Source organism: Columba livia, chromosome 1, assembly GCF_036013475.1.
Source record: "Columba livia isolate bColLiv1 breed racing homer chromosome 1, bColLiv1.pat.W.v2, whole genome shotgun sequence".
Lineage (NCBI taxonomy): Eukaryota > Metazoa > Chordata > Aves > Columbiformes > Columbidae > Columba > Columba livia.
In genome coordinates this window covers 106,286,498-106,306,745 of record NC_088602.1, presented here as the reverse complement: position 1 = coordinate 106,306,745, position 20,248 = coordinate 106,286,498, and positions in this window count along the sequence as shown.

The window sequence follows — 20,248 nt, the reverse complement described above, 5'->3', positions numbered from 1 at the left end:
TCTCAGCAGAACTAAAGGCGGTCTGATGAATGAGAAAGATGTGTGCTGTGTGTTGCATGTGTACTGGTAAAGAGTTGGTAATTCCTTTTCCTTCACTTTTTTTATCTCACTTCTGTCACATACAATGTGAGTGCCAAACCTACAGTTTAATAAGCAACCCTGAGAAAGTGAAGTGTCTTGCACGGAGTTTGAGGGTAGCTACAACCCATCCTCTTCAAGAATTTGAGTTACTATCCCAAAAAGGGGAGCTTTTTATACTGTTGTCACAATTATCATTCCAGATTATCAGACTGCCTGTCCTGTCTTCCCATTTACTACCGGTTGTTGTTTCTTCACAGGGTTAAAAAAATGCAACAGGGCAAAAAAAGCAAAGCTCAAGATTTTGTCTTTTCTCTCAATGGAATTGCAAGGGGTGCTGTCCATTTGCAGAAATACCTGACAGTTAAATTCTGAAGAATACAAAGGACACAGGGAACTTTGGGGATTTTTTAAAAGCTTTTTGATCATGACTCTTGTAAAGTTCATGAAACTTGAGGTGCTCATGAAATGCCAGGGAGATGGTGTCACCTTGCATGAACTCAGAGTATAAGGCCAGGAGTAAAATGGAGATTGAAAGGGGTATGAAAAGAATTAATGAGAGTTTTTTAAGAAGCTAATTTTTTGTGACTGGTGTTCAGATGACAGGTGACCTTATAAAATCTACCCAGTGATAAAGATTTGTACCTTCCATTTTGGCTCTCATACAACAAAAGCACCAAGTCTGAAGTATTTTTAATCAAGGTACCTACAGAACATCACAAGGTTTAGATATGTCAGCCGTTCGTCTCCTGCACTCTTTCATCTTTCTCCTACAAAAAGGATTCAATTTACTGAGTCACAGCAAAGAAACCATGCAGAATTTTATCAGAAGGGCTATATGCAAAAACTATGTGCTACTTCACTGGAAACCAATGGCATGGGTCCAGTAACTAACATATGCTATGGCGATGGTAACAGCACATGGGAGTGATGGGCTGGGCTGCAGGGTGAAAGGAAATGCTAAGCAAAGTACACAGTAGACAGAGAGAGCTATTCCAGGTTTATCTTCACAGTGCTATTTTTAAGTATTTAGATGCAATTTGAGCAGCTCGCTTCAATACAGCCTTTAGAAATCAGCGCAGCACAAGCACATGGAAAATACTTCCCAGGTACAGTGTGAACAAACTAAGCAGGAGGGACTCGCTGCAAGATCATCATCCAAATTGCCATCTGCCCAAGGGAAGGGACAGCATGTAGTTGCACTATTCCTGGACCAAAGAAAGGACCGGGTAGTTACCAAGTCTTCCGTGCTCTCTGCAGAAGGTTATTACAGCCCATTTCGGAAGGTTTGCTCCTGCACTGGCTTTAGAAGAGACACAGGCAAATTTCTGCTTGTATCTCTGCCTCAAAGCTTCTTTATTGCCATCCCACCATTTTTGGGAAGGAAGGGGGGATGACACACCAGCAAAAACAGGGCCAAAAATTCGCCAACCTGAAACAAAGGGAGAAAGAGAAAGTAAGAACGGTTGTATTTCCCCTTGTACACCTATGACATTGTCCTAACTTCCACCCTCTGAAGACAGCCACAGGCCAGCCCATCGTATTTGGTGTTGCCTACACTGAAAGCAGGTCTTTCAAGTAACAGGGTAGTTAGGATGAATGTCAGGCCTGAACTGTGGTCAAAGTAGCCTGAATATCTATTCTTTACATAAACAAAGGCTTTTGTGAAAATTATTCAGCAACTTAAGAGTGGAACTGGAGCATCAGAGAAAAGTAAGCTCCTGCAGCCTCTTCTCTCAAATGAGTGATCCATCTGCAAAAATCAGTTCACAGAATAAATCCATAAGATGGCAAAAGGGAAAGGTTGTTCAGTTACTCAGTGCAATCTCTACCATAAGCTCCATCCCAGACCACAAGTGTAAAATAGCAGAGCACCTAGTTTGAAACAGTACATAAGGCAATTTGTAAACAGAGAAAAAGCTAAATCTGTAGTGAAAACTGGTGCCATTTGTTGGCTGTTACCAGGGCAGGTGAAGGGGTAGGGAAAATTGAGAAAGGGTGGTTTTATCCCTCACTTTGCCTCCTGCAGGCTCTGAGCTACTTTTATTCCGGAAGTGGTCAGATCCTAGAGGCTGTCCAGTTTCTTAGCACATTAAAAACCTGGCCCAGCAGGCATGGACAGCAAAATTACTCTAGTGAAGCCCCTTCCTCTCCATCACATTGCTCATATTAGCATGTTTTCATGGAGACAGAGAACTGCTCCTGCAGACCCATTTGATCAGGATTCCACTTTGCCATGGAGCAGAAACTGCGAGACAGCCAGTTACACCAGCATTGCTCTCATTCCATGCTGTCAGAGAGGCATGAAGAGCTCAGGGGGAAGCTGAGCACTGGGTCTGACACTTACAAACTAAGAGCAAGGCTAGCTGCAATGTCTACAAGCATAAAACTTTCGTTCACAGTTTCTAAATTTTCTGCTTCACAGAAGTCGGAAGCTCCCAGTAGTCCCTCAGGAGCTTACCTGGGATCAGAAAATAATTTTATCTAGCACAGGAGACAGATGGACGTTACCATGCTCAGGTTCAGCAAGTTCCCAAGATGAATAGCCCACTGGACAATATTACCATTGTGTTGGGTTTTCTCCTGTGCTATATGGATGTATAATTTAAGACAGTGAGATGAAACTTAGCACACAGCATTCTAGTTATTTTATTCCTAGCTGAACAATTACAGTCAGTCAGACATTTTATATCTGTATATAACACTTAATCCATATTGCAATAATTAATGTACCATGTTACACTGCTGCACTGACTCTCTGCCAGTTTCAGATCAGTCACCTCTGTCAAATCCCATAGGATACAAGGGCCAGTAGGACCTATCTGAAATAGTTTTCCACCCTGCATGGCCACCTATGATGTAGCTTCCATCACCAGACAGATGCTGGGGGAAGAGCAACTGATCTGGAGAAACAGTATTCCTCTCTGCGTCATACCAGCTGCTGAGCTTATGCTCTATTGTTATCTGAATCTGGACTCGCAGTGGCTGCCTGGGCAGCCACTTATTTTAATTGCAATTACTTTCAGTGACACTAAGCTGAGGGAGGGGACTTAGAGTTAAAGTAGCGTATTTTATGTTTATAGAAATTATAATCATGTTCAGCAAGCAGATTAGCAGGGCTCTTATAATGATGGCAGTGAAGGCAGAAGGCAGAGCTTTAATTTCCATAAAGCACCAAGCAAACCTTTCTTTACTGCCATGACAATCTGCTGCTGGCTCTAACTACTTATGTTTATTTTTATGTATTTATTATGAGTTTGTCCCCTGCTGTCAAGGAGACAGGCTCCTTACCTTTCAGGAATGCATTAATCCTGGTGATCAGTTAATGTACAGAGAGGGAACAGAGCAAGGGGAATACAAGCTGCGGCAACTTTGGACAGTGTAAATCCTGGGAACAAATTGGAGCAGGCAAAGAAGCGGGAATCTGGGAACTGGTCTTAATCCCGACAATTACAAGCAATGAGGCAGCACAGAACCCAAAATTACACTCCTAGGTAGTAACAGGCATTTTTTTTTCCTCCAAGTGGAAATGTAATTAATGCATCCCAAGTTGGGATTTCAAAACAACAACATCCAAGTTGTTGCAGAGTTAATTCTCATTTCTGCTGCTGGCCCCAAAAAGCAGGTGTCGTCATGGGCTGTTGGCTGCCTCCTCTTGTGCACAGGAGACAATGATTAGAACAGCATGAAAAGCCCAGTGAAGCCACCAAGTGCTGGCATCTGGCAGCCTGCCCAAGAGTGGAGAGAAATAGTCTCTTGATGGGTGATATTGCTGCAAATAAGCTTTAGCTTAGCATGAAGAGAAATTTATCTGTTAAAACTTTACTTTTTTCCTATTTGCTTGGTTGCCAAATTTCCAGTAACTCCACAGGCTATATGACTAATCATCCCTGTCAGCATTTTTCCCCCATATGATGAACCTAAGTAAAGGTACATTCAGCTCACTCATTACAAACCCAAAAGCAGTGAAGTTGAAGGCAAAGGGAATCCTAAGTTCTAAAATCTCCTGGCCAGTCTGACTTTTATCTTCTTCTAAGCCTCATGAATGCTGTAGCTTTATAATAATGTGTCGCCTTATAACAATGTGATAGTTTAATCCTAGCCTTGCTCATTTGTCATGGGGGCATCAGTGATCAAATCAGCAGTTTTGGAAAGTGAATGGATCAGGTACACAAACAATCTCTAGTAACTGCAATCGAAACATCTTCCCCACTCCTCTCCACAGCCTCCATAGCAACCACGTTTGCAAAGGTTCTCAAAAATTCAGTCTTCAGGGAAAAGGAAGCTCCTAAAATCACAGTAAAAATTTGAAACAGGAAAACCAGCAAATTCCTGCACAGGACACAACAGGAGACTTCACAAAATCTGAACTTCCAAGTCGCCTATCAATTCCAATTTTACAGCTGATAACCAGTTTTCAGCATCAGTATAGCCTTGTGATGCCTTTAAAAACTAGGAGGGAGGGAGAGGTTTTCAGTGCAGCTCCACTGAATCCTGTGTCTAATGATAATTTAAAGTAATTTATAACCCATAAAGCACTCACAGCAAGGCCAGTATCACAACATCTACTGATATTTATGAGTTTGCAGGGCCCAGTTGTATTAATATGAATAATATGTAGATTATGAATGAGATAAAAGAGTCTTTATTGTTCATCCTTCATTAAAAATACTAAGGGAGTGATCTGCATCCTACTGACATCTGGAATTATGGTTTGTGTTATCTGCAGATTTGGCTTTGTTTGCACAGAATGGGTCAAATCATAAGTGGTTTATGATGCTGGTTAACATACAGATATGACATAAATAGGCTGAAAAGACAGAAGCTAGGCAAGTCGGCAGTTTACCAATTTGACCATCATTGCATTTGCAAGGTTAACACTACTTCTGTCTGGAACAAAAAGAAACTGGGGGCTTCCATGTTCCCACTGAACCAGGTGAGTGCTTGTGTCTGAAAACAGAAAGGGCACTGCTGTGACATGAGAACCTGCATTATAGCAGAGAAAATGCGCAGAGGGTAAATATAAAATTCTCTGCTTTCTGAGGCAGTATTTATGCAAAATGTGTATGTAAAAGTACTTCCCAAACATTGCTTTGTTGCCTTTCATTTAAGGAAAAAAGTAGTGGTTACAGAAAAGCAATCTTCAAACTTTCTTTAAAAATAAACTGTGGTATCAAGCTGAAATTAGTAAATCTGCAAGTGCTCTGTAATGTCCTCATGAACCTAAATGTGTGTTATAGGAGGTCTTTTATACAGAAGGTGCAATATGAATTAATACAAGAAGTGAGGAACCTGATTTGGAGTAAGGCCCTTACACCACACAAAGAGGAGAAGCCTTTAAAACCAGGTCTATCCATATCAGGTAAATAATAACAAATACATCACTAAAGCATCAGGCAAAGCCAATGTGAAGGCACACTTCCTGCAATTACTGTCTCTCTTTTTAAAAGTACAGCAGTGACACTTTGACTGTATTACGCTGGTTGTCGTTCATGGCATTGTACATTGTCCAATTCCCCTGCTGGCATTTTGGTTCGGATCTCTCTAGATCCACAGCACAGTGGCAGGAGCACTACCCTCATGATATAGTGCTGCAATCCCTACAAGTGTGTATCATTAGCGGGAAATCATTTTAATGCTCTTGTAAACACCATCAGAGAGCCAGGAGACTATTTATATTTGTTTTACTGTCATAGACTAAACTGCATTATTCCAACCCTGTCCATCAAATTAAGTGTTGGATCAGGTTCAAAGTACACAACCTGCCAGCTCCAGGCTGGTTTGAACTTTAATGGAACCAGGCAACCACTTTCTAGTGCAGACACTGCAAGCGTATCTGTTGCAAATAGGTGTATTGATAAGGTGCCCTTTCTCCATCATACAGAGAGCTACAATCCTCATGTTGGAGGCATGGCACTTTGCTCCAAAGTCTTTGTCACAGGTTGTCTAATTCACATTGGCAGAATGTTTCAGGTAGCTCGTTTCCCCCACATAGAGAAAATGTAGGTGTATAAAATATTGGATAATCTTCTTACATAAAAATCTCACATTTTTATGTAAAAATACTGAATGTATTTAGTCAAAAATTTCCTCCCTTAAGGTAGCTCTTGTTTTTGACACAGAAAGAGTGAGAAATCTTGGCAGAGTGTTGAAAGAGAGATTTTCTAACCTAATCATTGGAAGAGCAGGTGTGATTTTTAGGAAAAAGTCATCCTTTTATTTCGGAAAGGCAAAACATTCAGCTCAGCCCACCACAACCAGCCGTAAAACACAAAGTCAACTAGAACATGGTTGCTGAGGGGGATGTTCAAGAGACCCTCATTCCCCCTTCACCAGCAAAGCAAAGTCCTGCATAACTCCAGTTCCCTGCCGGAGACCTGCTGAGGAGGTCTGGGGAGGTGCTGGGGAGGAGATGAGGAGCCACCACCCTGTCCTCCTCTGGGTGGCACAGGTCACACCAGCTCACACAGGAGTTCCCTCAGGCTACTCTGAGCAACTGGAGAATGCAGGTCAGCCAGAAGCTGCAGCCAGCTCTTGCCAAGGGTAGCAAGGCAGAACCCAGCCAAATTTCTCCCACAGCCTTATCTGGGTAGGAGGAGGAGAAGGCAACCTGGGAGCACAGCAGCAAACACCAGCCTACAGAGCCACCAGGCTGAAGTTCCTTCTGCACAGCAGGGTGGCACTGGTGGCCACAGAGCACCCAACAGGACATCACGCAGTGGAGGTTTGTCTGTCCCCATCGACACTGACAGCTCTGCCTTTTGGCACTGCTGCTGGAAACCGAGAAGGAAGGTTCATTTGCACAGTCAAAGGACAGGTCTGTATTAAAAATATTTGCCAGAAAATATGGCAGTCACAGGGAACTGGAAGGCACAGAATTAATGCGTTTTCTCAATGCTGAAAAAAATGCCTGTGGGCAGTTTCCAGAAGCCATGTCAGTAACAAGAGAAATTGTCAATAACTGCACACTCAAGCACATTTCTTTTAGCCTTCACTCTTGATCTTTTATGTTTGATTTCTGTAAACAGCAAAGTGTTCAAAGCTAAGCTCTGGTGCTCATGGAAAGCAAGATGTCATCTTGCCTCTCAGCTGCAATAGAAATTTGAATTGTATGTTTAATAAATTGGGGTTGCGATGGTTAATTACAAGAGCTAACAAAAGTACCTCCTAGGATTTGCATAGCAGTCCTATACAGGAGGAGCTTCAAAGCACAACCATCAAATATTCACAAGTGATTGCAACCTATTCACTGGCATCCAGATGCTCTCTCCCAAACCATGTTGTGCAGGAACTTCCACTAAAATCACCACGATTCCCCACAGAAAATGTTATTCAACTTGAGTAAAGGTGACAGAATTGAACCTATGTGGAAGGATGAGAAAACCCAGTATTATTTTGAATAATGAATGTATCTGAGAATATCCTAATCTCCTTATGAAGAGACAGGCGAAATCTAAATACATTATTCATGATGAATTATTCAGTCAGCTGTGTGTGAATTATCCTGGGAATATTTCCCTGGCTTTTAAAACTTCTCCCTTAAAACAGATAAATCTAGCTTGAGAAAAACATCCCCTTCAGTGTCCAACCACATTTTCAAACTGTTCTGTCAGCCCAAGATTAATTTAAAACATTTTTTTAGCATTTTTTTCTGCTGTAGGAACATCTAGGAATCCCAACAATATATTCACATTATTGTAGCAGCATGTAGGAATCCCAATAATAGCTTCTCATTATCTTCAGTGCAGTATAAAGATGTGACTATAGTGCTGTGAGGCTCAAATTTAAGTATAAACATACCCTAACAACTTGAGGTTTTATAAGCCTGCATCTAAAACTCTGGGAAGAAGAACTAATGGTTGACTAAGCATATGAATATATATGTATACCTTCAAGAACATCTCCATGAGAAGCAGTCTGTTTTCAATGTCGCACCTGCCACATGAAGTGAGGCAGAATTGTTCCTTGGACTCCTTCAGTGAGCCCTACTGCCAAAACCTGAGAAGCTCAAGGGAAGGATGCATCTATGAATAAACAAGATAGCTGGATTTCACTTTCTGAGTTCTGAAATCCCTTGAGTATGATATACTTACTAAAACTTTTTTTTTTTTCATAGATTTTTACAGTTAAGCTTACTGGAGTGGGAGAGGTTTAATGCATGCATAAAGAAACAAGTGTGCTCCCAAGTCATCACAAAAGACAGATATTGTCAGACCAGGCAACTTAAGTTTCTGCATTCTTTACTTCCCTCCACTTTTTGCTTTGGTATGGCAGTTTACAGAAAATACTTGTGTCCCTTTCAGAACACAGAAGGGTAACATGGCAGCAGTGGCAGCTTCTCCTTCACTTATTCTAATGCAACAAAAGTGATATAAGAAGGACTAGTGGGAATGGCAGGTGTTTAAAACTCTTACAGAAAATACCCAAGAGCAAAACCTTAGCACTACAATACCACAAGAAAGGAAAGAAAATGCACTCAGTACAAAGACGAGACAAACTGGAAAAAAAAAAAATCACGTCTTATAAGCCAAGACAGAAGAAGGGAAAAGTGTGGATAAGAATTGCCATCACAGCTGGAAAATGGAAAACAGCTCTGGCAGAACTTATCTCAAGCATCAGTGAGAAACTCTGCTCTGTCTGTGCAGGGGAACCTTTTGAATCACACTTGTGATTCTTACTTCACTTACGTGAGATCCATTTTGCTTTAAATCCTGTGCTCATTCCTGGTTATTTTCTCTCTCTTAATTAATCCTTCATATCAGACTTTTATTAAGTTAGAGGCAAATCATATACCTTTCTCATTCTCTCAAGGTTATCTTCTGAAATAAGGTTGAATTATTTTAATGGACAAAGAGGGTACAGAGTACTGCTAAAACTATGGGAAAGTTGTAATTCCATAATTATTTCTAAGAATACAAAAGACTGTTGTATCTTGCATCTGGACAATCCAATTAGCTCAATGTCTGGAAATTAAGCAGGATGATGATCGTGTTGGAGAACCAACCTATTTCAATGGAAAACTGTTGTCTTGCATAGCAGTCTCACTGCGGCTTGGTAGCTGAGGCTCCAGAATCAGGCTGAAATTAAGCATGGGCCCATCACTGCTTGAATGAGGGATGAGGGACGGCAACTGGTTCTTGAAAAGCACAGCTGGTGCAGCTCTCAGCACAGGACTGGTCAGCATGACACAGAGTCTTGTCACAGGGCTTGTCAGCAGGGTGTAGGTTTTAAGCAGGAGCAAAAATAACATTGTCATTAATATTTCACACACATTTAAGGTGGCATAAAAGTCAATATTTGAAGTTTTGAAACCAGCTGGCCCATGCAAATGTTTCCATTGACGAAGCATAGGGTTGGGGACCCAGGCATGTGTGGAGAGCACATCTGTGTCAGGACTGGGATACAGGCACTGGCCCATCATGTACAGCTGTGGAAAGCCAGTCTAGATCAGCTGAGAAGTAGGTATGTACCGCCCTACCATTGACTTTTGTTCCTGGAGAAACGTAAGGGGAGAAGGGTAGAAATGACTGTACAATACCTGCTCACTGACTGGTATGCAACACAAATGTCAATATGGCCATATATTCACATGGGTATTACCGTTTGCTGAGTTCACAGATTTGTTTCCTAAACAAGAAATTAGCTAAACAGAGACTCAGATCCATTAAATGTTTAGAAAGGTTTTCCATTTCAGAGTTTGAAAAGAAGTCTTGCTCATTTGAAAGTTTTCACTAAATACATATCTCAAAAGGAAATTTCCCTTCCCTTTCCCCCTCCTTTTTTCATCTTTGAATGACATAAAGTGACTGAGTGTTATCACAGCTCAGGGATTGTGTTTGGGGGGGGTTTCTTGATCCTATGATTTGTTCACTTCACTAGTCCTCTCCCCACTTTGGAGTGTTCTCAGCTGCCTGGAGAGCAGAACCACACAGAGCTGCTTTGTGAAGGACAGTGCCAGGCCTCTGGGGTCCCCAGGGTGACATGTACCTCCGTGGCCACCTGCCTCAGCCATCAAAACTTAGAGAAGGAAGAAAGAGGCAAACAAATCCTCCTGGGAAATGTTATTGGCTATGCTGGGAGGGCACCATACTCAGCACAGGGACTCTCATGGGGGCACATCACTCTCTCCATCCTGTCTTAGATGTGGTTTGTGATGCTTAAAACATTACCATTTGCCTCCACAAGCTCTCCTGATACTATTTTAATCAGTAACAACACAAGTGTAATTTATAGAGAAGTAAATCATCAGTCAACAGGAATATGTTAAATGTTTGGTAAAGGTTAAGTCCACAGTTTGAGAGTTGTGAATGTTTTGGGGCCTTCACGTTTTATTTTCATTGAATTTTCATTCTCAAACTTTGTCTTGATTTCCTTCTAGCCAAGAGAATTACCTTATTCCACAGAAGACCTTCCTAAGTTTCAGAGTTCTGCATGCTTTAAAGGAAAAATAAAAAAAAAAAAAAAAAAAGGAAGAAAATGACAAAAATTTGGAAGAGAGCAACAAAAGTAAGAAATGTTTGGAAAACAAGTCCTATAGCAATATATTCATGGCCTTAGTGATTCAATCTAAAGGTAATAAAAGAGATGTAACTGCCAGAAATACATGAAGTTAATAAATAAAAATCAATATCAGTTTTTTATGTGGCACTCTTCATAAACAGACTTCGAAGAGCTTTGTGTAGGAGGTCACTATCATTAGATGAAGACAAAGACCAGTTATTTTCAGTAGCACAACAAAAAACATTTAGAAGTTCAATCCAGAGGATGATACATATCTCCTAAAAGGACTTATTTTCTCTACAGCACTGTAGAAAGCTTCTATTAAAAATAGCAATTCTGTTAATTAAGAACAGTAATGGAGTTTTTTTCTAGCAGTGTTTTCTTCCTTTTGATCTTATATCTATATAGAGAGATATATATTCACACATCTTCTACTCATTTATTAGGAAGCAACAAGGAAAAGCTGGATGAGAAACAGGCAAGGAAACAAATTGGCTACTGGCCTCGTATGAGGCACCACACATATTTCTCTTCCTTGACCATTCTAGCAGGCCTGAGCAGAAGGCAGGCTAGTTGCTCATGTCTTCCATGATGTTAAATATCGTAGAGGATAGAAGGTGATCTCTCATTTCCTCCATAAAATAGTGGACTCTAATGTAGAGTTTTTGCAGAGGTTAGTATACCAGAGGATTACTGTTTATTTGGATTCCTCATCAGATATTGTACTATGTTTAAAAGAACTATGAGGAATTAAAAACTAATGTCCAGATTCATTAGCAAGAAAAAAGGTTGGGACTGTAAAATGTGATGTTTCCCTGTAGTGTGCGCTCGCAAAAAGGTCCCCAAACTCTTTCATTCATCCAATGGAAACTGCTCAGCACTCGAGCCCTCGTGTGCAGCAGTAAGCAATAAAACTCTCACAGGTGGAGAATTACCTCTGCCATTCAGAGCGCTACACTTCTTATTTATGTCCGTTAGCTCTATCTCTGCTTTGAACAGTTCACTTGATGGATAGTTCAGCAAATCAGCATGTTACCTCTTAAGTGATTTTATTCACACTAAGTCAGAACTATACTGCAGGATGAAAACAAACCCTAGGGAAGCCACCTGATCCAGCCGGGCACTGCCAGTTCCTGTGTTGTTCTGCTGCCAGCCGTCATTGCAGAGCTTGATGCGATCAATACCACATCCCTCCAAATGCCAGCATTTGTCATCTTAATGCAAAGTGCCTCTTTTCAGAAATTACAGCTTTAGAAGAAAATTTGTAAAGTAACCAATGAATACCGGTCAGTGAAAATAAAATCATATTGCAACCAGTGGCTTAACTAGCCCAGTGCCCACACATTCTGGGCTTGAAGGAAACATTATAATTAGATGACCAATATTTGCTGAGGGTAACCACATTGTCCTGGATACTACATGAGTATCTAGGGAGGCTTGAGTTCTTTGTAAGCTTTTGATCATTTTGAATTTTGTTGTAGGCTAAACTTACTGCCTCTGCCTTCTGTTTTACTTTTCTCCTCAAGTTCAAGAACAGGTTGGAATGGAATTGGAGCAACCTGGTCTAGCGGAAGGTGTCTCTGCCCGTGGCAGAGGGGGTTGGAACCAGATGGTCTTTAAGGCTCCTTCCAACCCAAACTGTTCTGTGATTCTATGATTAAAGCAAACCACTTCTGCTCCAGGTGAAGTCAATAGGAGTTTCAGCTTTGATTTCTTGAGGCCCTGGCTTTGACAATATAAAGGAATTAGCCTTTTCTGATGAGGGTAGTTAGCTGTTAATGGGTATAAGACAAGGGACAGGCAAAGGTCATGGAAAGGATGACTTGTATCTCCTGCACAAAGATTAGATAAAGCAGAACGGAAAGGGAGAACGAGCAGACACTGATAAATGCCAACACTACAAAGCCGTCGGGTAAGGCTAGATAATGAGTGGGAAAAAGATAGGCTCTGAATCAAGCAAAAACATTTCAGGGCAACACCATCAAAAGAGGCATTACACTGCTACATGTTCATGGGCTCTGGTAGTGATGGGAGTGCTGCTGCCCAAACTTGGATCCCCCAATATCTCCTGGAAGGGGAGACACTGCCTGCATCTTTGAATCTGTTGCTTTCGTGCCACAATATCCATGGACCCTATGTGCTTATACTACTGCCCTGTGTACAGTATATGTCACAACTACAAGCAGCTCTGTTTTCAGCTACTCACGAGTCCAGCCACCTGCATAAGCCATAAGTTTTTATCCTAGAGCCTGTGTTTGCCACTGGGGTTCTCTCTGTTCATCTGATTATTTTGCAGATGTGTCCAACAAGTGGGAGCAGCCCTCACTTCAGCAGCCTGTCTGCATCCCCATTCTCTCGCCACAGCGCCTGCCACAGATGCTGGGAAGGATGTCCGAAAAGAGAGAGATGATTTGCAGAATGGAAAAGGATTTTTTTATTGATAAACAATGAGTCATTCATATTCCCTCCGAGACAGAGACAAATCTCAGCAGCAGTAGAAAGGAACATAAATGCCAGTGGAGGGGGGGTTGGAGGGAACTGTGACATATATGTTTGAGCCTCCAGACACGACCCTTTGGGGTAGTTACCTGGCTACCAAGGATTTTAGGTCCCAAAACTTAAGCTCATAGTCAAAAAAAAGTAGGAAATGGGCAAGCACAGCCGTAAAGGCAAAAATAAGAGCTGCACAGAATGCATTTTACTTTTAGCAATGAAACTCAGTTTCATATTATATTAAGAGTTCATTATTTTCTGGTAAGTGTTTTCTGATAAGTTTTGTAGGGAAATGATGATACTGTTTTCCAAGGTTTTATTGCAAGGTGACAATAAACATTGGCAGATGCTCTCTGTTAATCCCCCCACCACCCTCTCCTTAGATAGGAAAAAGTGATAAGAGGGATAAGGAAGAGAGGCTTCAAGTTGGAAAAGTTTTAAAGGCTTTACTAATGCTACTAATAAATAGAGAAAATATAATACAAAACATACAAAACCCAATCTTGAATATCCCAGGGTAGCAGCTTTGCTCTGCCCTTGGTGGAGGATGGAGCTGTCATGGCTCCAGCAGCTGCAAAGCAGGCACCCGTAAGTCCTGGGTGGTAATTCACAGCAAACTGGAAACTGGATTCAGGGATACAGGGCCTGGATTCAGGGATGCAGGTACGACAGGCAGGGTCCTCTTCAGATGCCGGCCATGGTTGAAGAGAGCAAGACCCTCGTGATCTCCCTCTTTCATAGGGTGTATGATGCATATGGGATGGAATACTCAGCTGGCCAGTTTTAGTCACCTGTTCTGTCCACCCCTCCTTGCAAATACGCCCCTCTCGCAACAGGACATGCAAAATCTTATCAGTCTTCTTGGTTGTTATAGCAATAAATCTAAACATGGGGCTGTTTCTGCATTCCACTGGTCACCCTTATTGACTTCAGAGTGCAGTGTCTGAAAAACATGTAGCTAAATTCAGAAAAATGCAGTTACTTAGAAGAACTTAGCTGAAAGGAAAAACCGCTAAAGGAGAACTGGTCTTGTTTTTAACAAAACCAGGACACTGTTGCAAGTAGGTAGCTCACATTCTTGCTGTGCACTTGGACTTCCATTGGGGAGTGAAGTCCCTTTTGTGGGGTATTAATTGTCACAGGTGGATACAGATCAGTGAGGTATGAGACCATTTATTTGTCTGATAGCCTGTAAAAGCATCAAGTCAATTTTTCCTAGTGTTTTAATGTTAAGAGATACAAAAAGCAGAAGACACAAGGAAAAGGGACAGGGAGCAGTACAAGAGTTTGAGACAGGGAATACAGAGGGTATCTTCCCATCCTTAAACTGACCCAATGTGGTGAGACCTATGTATAAGTGTTTTCGCTCAGAGATTGTCTCTGGAATACAAAACAAATCTATGTGTGCCTGCAGTTTCATCTGTACCTCACAATATAGGAAAAAAAAAGCCAAACCAGCAAACAAACAAACATAACAAACAAACAAACAAACAAACAACAACTACAGCACTCCTAAGAGGCAGAAGCATTTACTTAACAGTTTCTCAGACAAAGCTTCGCTTTGCGTGATGACAGATCCCCTTGTAACAACAGTCTAGAGATCTGTTTGGTTGACTTATTGATTATTGAAAATAGTGTTTTACTGCTGACTTTCCCAGAAGACTGTGCAGCATGTTTGACTTTAATTCTCCCTTGATATTAGTAAGTGCAAATATTCATTTTCAGAACTTAAGCTTGTTAGGCACGTATCTACAAAAGAATAATGGTTCATGCGAGACTGAAGTAACTGGGGATTTTGTCAGATGAGATACAATAAGAAAATTAATGATATAAGCTGTTTGTCTCCATCTGCCATCAAGCTAAATTAGGTTAAAATATCTGCATAGATTAGCCTGGGACCATTTGGGCAATACATTCTCCATGGAACAAGGTTAATTTCCTGCAAAGATAGGCATATATATATATATATATATATATATACACATATATATACACGTGGATATTCTTACATCCGTGCAATTGGACCACTTGTATGATATGCAGACATGTAAGTATTTATAAAAACAAGCCTTAAATGTACCATGGACCCATAGAACTGCTGCCATGCCAGTGATTAAACTAATCATTACGGATACATTTTTTCTCTTGCTGAGAGTTATTTTTACAGTGAAAAAGGGAATAAAATGAATTGCAAGGGCTTTTTATACAGCTGTTGTGAATGCCTCTTCATGCTAGCAGTGCCTTAACTATGGGAAAAAAGGGCAGCAGTGGGGTAGGTCAGGGCAGGGACCTCTCCCCATGGCCCCATCCTGCTGCCCCACAGATAGCAAACAGAGCCAAGCTGGGGATTGTGACCACAGCCATGGGGATGGAGCAGCTCCGAGGCCAAGCTGGGGGTCAGGATCAGCGCATGATGTGGGCAGGCAGGGGCAGACTCACAACATAACAGCATAACTTAGTCAGGGACCAGGGGCAAGGGCTGGAGCTGAGATGCAGCTCAAGTCTGTGGAGGCATCCCTGCCCCAACAAGGTTTCCTGCAGCTCTTTCTTACACAGCTTTGCCCCTGAGCCGAGACAGGGTTATTCTTCTGCACCCTGCAGTACTGGCCTTGGGCACGCATCTCAAAGTCCACTTGGACTGTGTGGTTTATTCAGGACACTATCAGAAAATCACAACATTTTCTATATTTTACAAGGCACTTTTTCCTGGATGTTTAAAAAAAGAAAAAATAAAAAAAGCAGTGATCATGAACAATAATTCATGTTTTTGTGATCATGAATTATATTTTTCTTTCTGGGTTTTTGTTGTTGTGGGTTTTTTTGTTTTGGTGTTTGGGGGTTTTGAGTGTGTGTTTTGTTGTTGGTTTTTTTGTGTGTTTTGGGGTGAGTTTTTTTGGTTTTTTTCTGAATTGAGGGGGTAATTTCTGGTGTGCTTTTTGCCTGGTTTGTAGAAGAGGCCTTTAAAATCTTCAACTCTTGTATTTCTTTTAACTCCAAATAGTGAGCAGTATTGAACTGCTGCCATAAAATAGAAATCCCCTAAGGAGACAGATATGATTACAATATTAATATTCCATGTAGCAACAAATATATGAAGTGGTAACTCATTGCTCTGGGAAGAAATGCACTCCGATGATTAAAGAAACACATCTGGGAGCAAGACTGCTGTTCCCACCTCTGTGAGTGACTTGACATATGGCATGCAACAAATCACCTGAGGGTGGAATTTGCAAAAGTTGTCTGAATGGGTGGAGACCACAAGTGTGAAATTAGGCAACCCCCATCCTCCTAGTGTATTCAGTAATGAGAATGACCATAAATGCCCTTCATCTGGCATTTGTATTCACACTAGCTATGAAAAGCATAAGGTAATGCCTCAAGCAGAAATAAATTTTTAAAAATCTTTCTCCTTGAGAACAGGCGTCATGAACAACCATATCTTCCTTTTCATGAATGATGGGATTTTGTGGATGGATATCTCACATTTTGTCCTTATTGGCTCTTTGCCCATAGACTTGCATCTGTTCCTCCCGTTCTTGGTACACCTTTACCCATCCTATACAAGCATTCAGTGACCCCTTACTGCAGTATTAGAGCTATTTCTTGACAGGGATTTTGATCCTGCTCTGACAGGTTGCTCTTGTGCAGCCAGCAAAAGCACATCTCCCATCTCTCACCCCACAGCAGAACTGCCTGAGCCCTTCCCATGCTGGCACTGCCCTTTTCCACTCCTGTCGGGCTCCCACAACCCACCCTGGGATCAGAGAAACTCCAACACATCCCCTCTGCCATCACACTGCTCTGGACCAAGCCTCAATCCTGCTGACCGTGCCACCTGCAGGCAGCACAGCTGGTGCACTCGGTACAAAGGGAGCACCACTGAGGCACTCCTCACCTTTCAGCAATCTTCTAATGAGCGCTTTTCAAAAGGCTGTAGATTCAAAAATCAGAGGCACTAAACACCTGTAGCACCCCTCAATGATTACAATATTAATCTCTCAATGGAGAGATGTTTGTGTGTGGTGGCCCTCCATCTGCTATCTCAGTAGTCTAATCATAGCAAGGAATATCTCACATCGGGCATCTCTTAATAAATTGGGTGCTCACAAAGGGAATTGCTAGGCTGAAATCCCTAGAAGCTATTATGGTGAAGGGGCTATCCTTCTCACTGTCTGTCCCTTGACATAAATATATGGAATATATATGAAATGTTTTTCAAAATGGATATAAGCCAGCATCCGGGAAGCATCTGATAAGGCTTTGAGTTGTGTAGTGACACACTTTGTAGAAAGAAGGTCTATATGTGTGTTTTTACCTGCTACATTTCTAGAGTAACAATTTAAAAATTCTAAAAGGTTGAAGGCACTTGAAAAGGACCACCATCTCCCAACATAATGGTATCTTAGCTAACAATACTTACACTTTTCTTTTAAAGTTGTGAGTGTTATTCTGTTGACTTCAGAGCTTTTCACCACTTCTGCCACACTAAGTAGCAGTTTGCTTTGTTGTGAAGAGGGTGAATTCACCTATTCCCCACAGTCGTCATGCCTAGGGAAAGTCACATAGGCCTAAATTACAGCAATAAAGATTTGGACTGGATAACAGTGGGGGAACTCCTCTAACAGTAGAACTCAGAAGTCACTGCAGTGGTATTTCACAAGGCTATGGACCATCTCTTATAGAGATTTTGGAGGACTAAGTAAACATTTATCAAGAACCATGTAAGTATGTGTTGGGAGGGGACAGACTAAGGGTGGCTTCTCAAGGTTCTGGTTGCCTGAAACAAAATATGTCTTTAAGTATTAGGACAAAATAGAAGAGCAGTTTTCCTTTTTGGCCAATCCCGGAAGAAAACCAATATTCTTGTGCTGCACTGTGCTGTACTGTACTGCACTGAATTCAGCTGTGAAATCTGTCATAACAACAGTCATCCAATCGCGCATACAAAATGCACACTCAGTTACCGTAACCATCGTATGACTAAATGTGTGTTTACCCACAGCCATTACTTTCCTAGCCTTGCAGTTTTCTGCAGGCATTGACTGATATGTGCAATTACGGTGGCTCCATGCATAATTCAACACACAAAGACTGGGCCAGGTTCATAATTTTTTTTTCCAAAGAAGCATCTATCTTCTCCTTAAGAACAGAAAAACAGAGAAAGACTGGTTTATAAAAATAGCAAGCAAGAAAGCTAGCACCACTAGCGCAAGTGTGTCAACTATAATTTGTTCTATTTCAACCGCAACATTCAAAACATAACAGAAGCATCATGCATGGATGCATATATCCCTACACCAGTGGATCGTGCAGCAATATAACATATACTACTGTCACTACCTTGATTTTGACTCTACATTCCTTCCTAAAGACATAACAATTTCACCAAATTCTGTGGAGTTAAACTAGATTTACTTTGGCAGAAAAGTAAAGGAATGTACTGCAGAGACGTCTGTTTCACTCAGAAGTCATTTAGTGAGAAGTTCTTAGAGAGAAAAGTTTGGATAAAAACAGCATAGCAATCCAAGGATTTAAAGTGTTTTGGAAAAAACAAACAAACAACAGAGTGACCCGTCATAATCAAGCAAGAGATTTTCGATGACTAATACCATAACTTGTTTTTAGTCATGATTTTATGAGGGAGCTTGGGAGTGTATCTGAACAAGAGGCTTGATTCACAAATAAACTTCTTAAAGCAATGCCCTATTCAAAGGCCAAGATGCATAACCTGAATTTATTAATGATAAATGCCAGGCAGTTGGTGAGTTAAAAAAAGAATAGGCATTTCCTGCTGAGCCATTACAAACAGGTCTGCTTAGTGCAAGTGGAAATATCCACTATCAATATTTGAATTACAAATTTTGCTAGTTTTTTTAATTAGGTGTCTGGACTGCCCAATCATGCCATATTGTGGAGTATTGAAAGCCTGTTTCACTGATTTGCCCTTCTGGTGATGCTTCTGAAAAAAAAGACATTTTTCTATTCTTATTTAAATGGAAAGCTTTCTAGAAAATGGGGAGCTTATTCTGAAACAATTGTTCCTGGATGGTTTTATTTACATTACAGAATCCTAGCTGGAAGTTTTCATCAGTCTTCTCCAGAGATCATGCATAATCAGCTTACAATAAAAAGAACACAGATAAGACTAAATCACCCTTCCCAGTGTTAGTGGATTTATCACTTAGTGCAAAAGCAAACCATTTTTGGTCTCATATTTCCTTAAATATGAACTCTTCAGAACTAGTCATAACTCTGCTGCTTCTTAGATTTTATATGTATTTTAACTGCCTTTTTGGACTTAATCAAAATACTGATCCGTTGTGAACTAGGACAAATTTCACATTGTCCAGGAATATATCACTTCCTATCGTGCCTTAGAGACTGTCTGGTTCTGATACATCTCTCTGAAAAAACCAGTAAGAAGCAGAGAGGGAGGCCCTCAGCAGAGGTGATTTGAGCTGAAAACAGAAAGGGCTGACCTTAAATAGGCTCAGCCCAACACAACACCTCAGAGGACTTTTCCTTCCTAGTAAAGCTGCGAGCATCAAAGTAGGCTGATGGCAGCAGACTGGTGAGACACAGGGTGACACGAAAGGTTCCCACTCACATGCTCTGGATTTAGCGTTGAGTCACTCATTGTGCGGTATCACGTCTTGACCCTTGACAGAGTGAACAGCGGTGATCCTATAGAGCACACTATTGGTAATCTCCTTGTTGTTGCTGCAAATGCCAACCATAGCTCTGCTGCTTGTACAGTTTGGTCCCAAGGCCACCACACTCTTGAACTCGTCTTTAAAGGCTGCGCTTACAGGAGTGCTTGGCTGAATGGCTCAGGGACTGTTGTCCAGCCTCTTGACCCCTGCAGATGTCTTCATCAGCTGGTATTACTTTAAGCCTTCATCTAGCTGAACTTTTTGACTGATTACTGGATGAATGCAGGCTTGGGGAGACGGGTAATGCAACATTTGAAAAGGAAAATTTATTTTTCCTGGAGTAATGCTGTCTAATTTGTTAAGACTTACTTCAACAACGTGCATTTTCCAGAGTCAGCAAAAATTAAGCTTCTGCATGTGTGTGTGTATGTATGTACCCAATGTATTGAATTTGTCAGCTATGCTGCCCATGCATGATTGATGTATTGAATGCATCAGAATTCCCAGCTATATTGCATCTGATT